Raw genomic sequence first — 7,922 nt, forward strand, 5'->3', positions numbered from 1 at the left:
TAGTATATTACATATACTATATGATACTCATCATCTAAAATAAAGTACTAACATGTAACAACAACAGCAAATGTCCTTAAAAACTATATTGAAACTATAGGTGAAAAACAGCCTGCTGGCTATGGATAAAAATAATATTTTTAGAAGCTTATTCCTTTCTGAATCAATTCAGATATAGTATTAAAAAAAAAAAAAAAGAAGAAGAAGAAAAAGGCAAGTTTGCATTTCTGTTTCACATTCCACATAAGGAATGTGGCTTAGCACACTTGTGTTAGAGGCAAAAAGTAAGATTTTCAGTGTTGATTCACCAGTTAAGATGTACATAATTATCATTACCACCCAACCTTTAATATTCTTTCTTAACAATGCTGAGGGAACCCTGGCAATGGTACAAGAGGTTCAGCTGTGCATACAGGACCATCCATTTCACCATTGCTGAATGCAAGAAAGAGACTGGTCTTTTGAGCAAGGCATTGGAGTGACAATTTCATTCAGCACTGAATGAAATTCAGCCAGACACTCAGATGAGCACCCGAGAGCCACTACTTTCTTCCTAATCTGTGAAAGTTAATGAACACAACCCTGAGTCTTTATTGGTCTTTTTTATTTTGTCCAAAATTAGATGAAATGCCACAATTCTAGTGACCAAGCCTAAAAACAAAGAATTTTCCATACCTATTACTGAGTTTCAGTGGGTTCAACGATTCAGATCTTTTCTAGCTGACGTTGATGAAAACTTCCTTGTCCAGCTTTGAGGAAAGGGTAACGAGTTACAATTCTGCTCAACCACTCCATAGCAAGCAAGACACTAAACAGAACAGCACAATGCTCCTCCTCTGCATCAAAAATATTATCTCAAAGAAGATGCTCAGAATTTCATTTTTCTGCCTTTGATTATGTATCTACCTGGCAAGTTTTTCTGAAAAAATTAAAGCATATGAATGAACATCTGTAGCTTTTTTCCATAGCTAAGCTTTCATAAACGATTCAGAAATTAATCTAGAGGCAATGCCAGTAAAAGGAAAACATTACCCAGTTAACAAACAACAGGGAAATGAGTAAAACCATTTTGATTAGCTAGAATTTTGAGAAACAATGGCCACTTCTGAAATCCAGAGTAAAACCTCTTTAACAGGTCATGGCAGATTTGGAATACTAAATAAAACAAGGTATTCTTTGCTGCACAGATATGCAATGAATCCCAAGGCCCCAAAGATGTTACTTTGCTTTGGTGAAGATTACAGGATTTAATTCAAAACACAGGATAGAAACAATGCAGTAGAAAAGAAAACCTGTGTTAGAAGTTTATCCCTCTTCACATCACTCTTAGCATATTGTCGAGTTTTGTTAAACTGAAAAACAATAATATCACTATAAACTACGCCTCATTGCAATGTCTAAGATATTTCAAATTTATTTCAGTAAATACTTCAAATAATCACGGATCCCAGTATTAGAGTATACATAAAAGCAAGCTGTGTGTAGCACTACACATAAAAAGAGGATTTGAAATTGCTTAAGAAGAAGGAATACACCACAAATCAAGTTGGAACTAAGAGACACAAAGTCAGGGTAGAATTTAAGCCTTATACCCCAGACTTCATTCATTTTGTGACACTCCTAAGTATGAATTTAAAGGGGTAGGATGGACATAGTTGGAAATATAAATACAGGAAGTGGCTTTTTTCCATCTGTTTCTTAAGATATGTGATTTGTGCATGAAGTCAACCAACTTCTTCACCTAGGTAGTGCTGAGCACAAGACAAGTATTAAGTACAGGCCTGACTTCTGGAGGGAAGGAAAGGGAGCATTTCTTTTGCACCGGGTATTGCATTTGACTTCTTAAGACAAAGAAAAGAAGACAGAAAAAAACCACCACACCCTAGACAGTAAACATGCGTTCAAAAAAAGGGAGTCAGAACAATACCTGGTACCTCTTTCCACCAATCTTCTCTTTCCAATAATTTTAAGTAATTATGGCTAGCATATTTGCCACTGAAAAAGTCTGTTGTCCCTACCAAGGCAACATTTATGCTTCAGTTGACATCCTCACGTAAAATACGAGCACGTAATAACCTCTCAAAAGAGCAGTTGTTAGTAGTTCCATATGAACTGAAATCATGGACTGAAACCTAAAACCAAAGCAATACTATGCTCATTCTTCCAATCCACATTCAGATAGGAGGCTGTTACCCTGCAGATCCATATGATTCATTAATGCTCTAGGAAGGAAAAGAAAACATAACATTGTAAGTGCAGCTAAGTCAAAGACACATCAAACATGTGATGCATTTTATCATTTTAACTTATACTGACTGTAATTTTGTAACTGAATATTTATAACTCTACTTTGCTAGACTAAACCAACTCTTCCTTTAACCAAAAATCTCATTTAGTAACAAAGCAATCTTTGAGAAACCTGAAAAACAAAGTGCATTCGGTTTCTAAAGGCCTCAATACATTAAGTGGACCCCTACCTGCTATGCCATCCAACAGGAAGTGGGATGAACTCAGCAGCTAGCATATATGCTTCCTGATACACAACCAGCCTCTTCAGAAGCTACTAAAAGAAAGCATCGGAATCAGAAAGACACCTCATTGAGTTAGCATCAGCGTACCTTTATGGAAAGCAGTAAGAAGGGTTTAAAAGTGACTTGTGGCTGGAGATTTTCAGACTTGCTACGCTGCTTTTGCAAAAACAAGGTCAGTCACTAATTAGGTCTGCTTTAAGCAGAGTGTTGGACTAGATTACCTCCAGAAGTCCATTCCAACCTAAATTATTCTTTTTTTCTAAGACTCCTTCATTCCTAATATGACAACACGGTTCATTTCCAAGGCAAAAAAGCCTGAAAATAATTTTCAAGAAGACTACAGGAAAAGCCTACTGTTCTGCTTTCAAAAATTAAAACAGCAGATCCCTATGCTCTGGCAACTATATCTTACTCTTTAAAGAGAGACGATCTACATGTGGACTAGGCCTGAGAGAGAGGAAGATTCCCCCCCAGTCAGGACAATCTATAAATCAGAAAAAAAAAAAAAAAAAAAGACTTGGCAAAGAGTCTAAAATTACTGTTTGAACTTAAGAAAAAGGAAAGAAGGAAAGAAAAGAGGGAAGAGAGAGGGTTGATCTCATGGTTTTTAGTTTAAAATTCTGACTTTGACTTTGTATGATTTGGCTGAGGTGTCTGTGGTCTCATTAAAGGCGCAAATACATCAAATTTCTTGCGGATGCCCTTACTAAAAATAATTTTAGTTTGATTCTTTGGTTTTAGCCTAAGGTTTAATATTCTGACTGTATTACAGCATTGCCCCCTAGAAAAATGAACAAGTAGACTCAGCTAATCAGAATTGATATTAATCTTGATGAGAGGACTCTCTCCAGATGAACTGAATGTGGAAAACGAACTCTTATATTTCAGCTAGGTTACCAACAAGTACCTTGGCCAAAGCTAGGATTTGTAAAAGCTTCAGTATAGTGTACTGTTATAGCCTAATGAAATTCCAGAGGAAGCCCACAACAAACGATATAAAGTCTAGATTTTACTTTGACATGGTGATTCAACCTGGTTTGCTAGCAAGCAAAGTCAAAAATAACTCAAGTAAGAATACGAAATACAACAGCTTCCTTTAAAACTGAAAGATACTTAGCTAAAGTACCATTTTAAATATAGAAAGAATATATATATTTGAGTTGAGACTGACAGCTAATGAAGAGTTTCTCTTATTATGGCCAATTTCATGAACAAGTTGCTCACCTCAGAACAATAAAGCTACATCTTAGGGGATCCTATACTGATTAGCTCTGCACTTCCACACGTGTTTCCTAAATCTGAAACATATCAAACAATGCTACATGTCATGGAACCAGTAAGCCTAGATTTTCAAAGCTGGCCATGGTATTCTTACTTCTAGATTAATTTTCTATGTTACCATAAAATACATCACATCAAAGATGGCTTATAAAAAGAAAAAAAAAAAAAAAAAAAGTAGGGGAAAAAAAGAAGAGCTCCAGTGCTTATGCCCTTGATGTAAATAGTAACAGAGAGCAAGTGACAAAAGCAATTTGTTTTATTTCTATTATTTGCAGATCTATAATAGAAATACAAACGTTTAACAAAATGACATCTCAGTTGCAACCTGTAAAGTGGTTAGGAAAGCCAAAAACAGTAGATGACTACAATCGAATAATTTGCATTGGAAAAGGCATCCCAAAAGATCAAAGAACAGAAAGATGGAACTTACTCACCACAATTGATGGTAAGAATTGACTTTCCTACTAGTTCATCCGCACATAGCGTCACTGATACCCATTCACCCTCTTAACGTCTTTTGTTTCCATTCTTTTATTAGTGACTTTGGGTGCTGTTAGATTTTTGAAATACATCTTTAAGGGATTATTCACATGAAATTTAATAGCTTTACAGAAGCTTTAAAGAGGACTTCTGTTAAAACTCAGTAACCATTAGAACATTTTAGAAGACAGGTCCAGAAAATATCAGTAGCTACAGGACCAATATACAGGTAACGTGACAGTCAAGAAAGAAATAACACGTTCCAACCACGTTGAATTGTTCTAAATGTGAAAATGACCTTGACATCCCCACTAACCCACTTTTCCATCTAGACACAAAGATCATTTTGTAAGCAATGTTAGCTACACTTGTAAAATGTATCTTTCAGTTCTACATACCATAGTCCATTTACAGAGTCTGGCAAGTAAAAGACACATTTCTTTAACAAAGGGTGCTTCCTGTACAAAAGCAACTACTTCATAGACAACTATTTAAATGAACAAACGAGCTGAACATATGAAATCAGATAAATCCGGACTGCTGCACATTCCCAGGCACACCAAACTACTGATATGCTCAGCAGAAGTTCATAAACAAGCGGTACTTTCATTTTCCTTCTATTCCTCCTTCCAATTTATGACAATACCTGCCTATCACTGAAATACAAGACTTAAAAAAAAAAAAAAAAGACAGTATACCACATGGAGGTCATTAAGCAACCAGAATATCCACATTTGTCAACTTAAGAAGACACAGTATAGCTTTTGCATTTCATTTGACTGCTTTGTTACTTGGGAAGGAAATATACAGGTCTTGTGAAACACAGCCTCAAAACAGAAAAGCAGAGAGCTACGAAAACCAACATTTTTAAATGAGCTCGTGAAAAAGCTGCCTTAAACCTCACCTATCCTGCCGCAAGTCACCATCTCTCATTGACACTTGCGCTACAAAGAGAAACGGAAGGCTGTGAGCAGCGACCATCGGACACCCTCTACAGAAGTAATTTCCTCATTGGATCACCTTGCTTTTATAACGCACGTTTCTCGCTCCCCGCCTTATGCCCGGGCGCAGAGCACCTCCCTGAGCAGCGCACTGCCGCAGCCTTGCGCTTGGCATCGCTAAACAGCACCGCGCGCGTCTCCCGGTCCCGCAGCCCCCGCCCAGGCCCCTTCCGCCGCCAGGTCACGCCGGGCTCCAGGGCCCCGCCCGCACTCCGCGGAGTGCAGGGCGCCGGCAGAGCACCGGCGCCCGCTCCAGGCCCCGCGCCCCCCGCCCGGGCACGCACCCGGCTCGGGCCGCGCGTGCGGACAGAGGAGGAGGAGGAGGTGGAGAAAGGAGGAAGAGGCCGCGCTCGGCCGCGGCCCGGCCCGGAGAGCACCCGTCAGGCGGCAGGGGGCGTCCCGCCGGCCTCGCGGGTCACGCAGAGCGGAGCATCCCCCCCCCCCCCCCCCCTTTTCTCCCCCCTCGCCGCGCCGCCGCGGGGAAGCGGTGCCCGGCGCCTGCTGCCGCCCCGCGCCCACCCCCGCCCGCAGCCGGGGCCTCACCCGCTGTTGTCGCTGCAGACGCCGCCCGCGGCTCCCTGCGGCGGCTGGCGGCGGAGAGTCGAGGGGCGGCGGGGCTCGGTGCGGCCGCGGCACGGGCCCCACTCCGGCCGCTCCCGCCGCATGGAGGGGGGAGGGCAGGCTGGAGCGAGGGGAGAGGAGCGGGGGGAGCGGGCAGCGAGGCCCGGGCGGGACGGGGCGGGAGGGGGCTCAGCGGCGGCGGCAGCGCGGGGGCCGCTGCCTCCGCCTCATCCCTGCCCGCGCCTCCGCCGGGCCAACGCCGCTGCCCGGGCGCCGTCGCCTAGCAACCGCGCCCAGCCCCCGCCGCTGCGGGCGCCCGGCTCCTCGCGGCGCCCCGCGCGCTCCCGGCGGCAGCGCACGCGCCGTCGACGCGCGGCCGCGCGCACCGGCCTTCCGCTCCCGCCCGGCGCCAGGGTGCTGTCGGCGCGTGCCCGGCCCCGGGCCCCGCCCGCGGCGCAGGAGCAGAGCCGGGCCGCGCGGGGAGCGAACGCCTGGAGGGCTGACGAAGACGGGGTGCTCTTAGGAGCCGGGGGCTGGCGTGTGGCTGCCGAATTTGGAGCGAATGCCGTACCTCGGGATGCGCCATTTTGACTCCTGCTTTCTGAGGCCTGGCAGCGCCGCTCCCCGTGGTGCTCGCGGCAACACGCCCCCAGCCCCGCGGCACGCCGGCCCGCGTCCGGTCCTGCTGCGTGCTGGCGGGGGGGGGCTTTTCCATCAGCCTGCCAGCCTGCTGTACCAGGCTTTCTGCTAGCGCAACTGCAATTCCTGGGTATGCCATTTCTTTCACAAAACGTGTTACACACTTTTTTTTTAATGTCAGTCCGCACAAATTCTCACCTGCCCTCACATCTCCCAAGTTTCCCCTGGCAGCTGGACGACCTTATAAAATACTAACTGTCTTAACAAAACAACAACAAAAAAAATCAAAACAAAACAAAACAAAAAAAACACTACATCTTCCAGCTTGGCTGCTTTAACTCACTGATATTTGTCTAGAAAGATGTTTCAGATGCTCTGATGAAGATACAGAAAAGCTGACAAAATGTACAATATTACTGTATATGTCACTTGTTACATAAATGAATCTATCACAGTGGCTCATTTTATAGAACTTAAAAGTTTATCAAGGCATTCTTTATAACGCAAAAACTTTTCTGTAATAATGAGCAATGTACACAGAATTTAATGGTATTTTTTAAACAGTTAAAAATAGTTTATGAAGAAAATATATATATACATATGGTAATGTGTTAAATCCAGCACATGCTGAGAAAATAAGAAAAATATATATATATCTTTATGTCCAGCTTTGTAGAATTGATTGTTCCAGGAGGGATGATTACCTAGGGGGGGAAAAAGTCGTTCTTGCAGTTGGAACTGTTGTGTATCAGACTTCTTGTCACAGTGGTATCAGTGTATGGAATGAATTTATACTAAATAGAAGTGTCTAATCTTTTTAAATGCAACAAAATTCAAACTGGTGCTCAATGGGTAGGGTAGTACTTAGGCATTGAGTTCAGTCTGCATACTACTAAAACTTGTTTTGAAATGTATCTGCCTATTAGCTCTTGGTTTAAAAAGGATCAAATAGGAACAAGGATGAATTTTTCAGGAACAGATGACTGGGAGTTTTTTTTCAATGGCAGTTGTTTGCTTTAGTCCCACATCTCCCACTGAAAAAATCTTACCTGTGTGCTGGGAGAAAACTGATCGTTATTTATATCCGACACATCAAAGTTTATACGTAGCAGCAGAGTAGATGTGAAAGATCAGTGCAGTGATTTCTGATAATTTAAAGAACTGTCAGACCTATTTTGTATACAACAAAAAGTGAAACACAGAGAGATTAAGACACTTGCCCAAACCTACTAAGAAAAAAGTTGAACGCCACCTTTTGAATGTGCTTGGACTGCCAGTATTAGCATCAGAGCTGAAAGAGTAATCCAGATGGACAAAACCTGGCCTTCTGCTCTGCCCATAAAACAGCATGCCTCATGACATACCAATTCTTCACTTTACAATCTGGAACAGGATTTTTCATCTCTATCTCTAGAAACAGTAGGGATCT

General features: G+C 42.9%; 1 protein-coding gene across 4 annotated transcripts in view; it reads right to left on the reverse strand.

The window, feature by feature from the left end:
* The window catches only part of ZC3H12B (zinc finger CCCH-type containing 12B), a 30,846-nt gene extending 24,381 nt beyond the window's left edge, over window positions 1-6,465 (reverse strand). For 2 of the 4 annotated variants that reach the window (XM_032196098.1, XM_032196097.1), the window contains exons 1-3: window positions 2,478-2,919; window positions 1,928-2,222; window positions 676-749 (exon numbers count right to left, since the gene is read on the reverse strand). The gene's annotated coding sequence lies outside the window, so the exon portion shown is untranslated. Of the gene's footprint in view, window positions 1-675; window positions 750-1,927; window positions 2,223-2,477; window positions 2,920-5,196; window positions 5,273-6,425 lie in introns of those variants that run through there. The other 2 variants (XM_032196099.1, XM_032196100.1) reach the window with 2 other exon arrangements.
* Between the last annotated feature and the right edge of the window lie 1,457 nt (window positions 6,466-7,922).

Source organism: Aythya fuligula, chromosome 13 (genome assembly GCF_009819795.1).
Source record: "Aythya fuligula isolate bAytFul2 chromosome 13, bAytFul2.pri, whole genome shotgun sequence".
Classification (NCBI taxonomy): Eukaryota; Metazoa; Chordata; class Aves; order Anseriformes; family Anatidae; genus Aythya; species Aythya fuligula.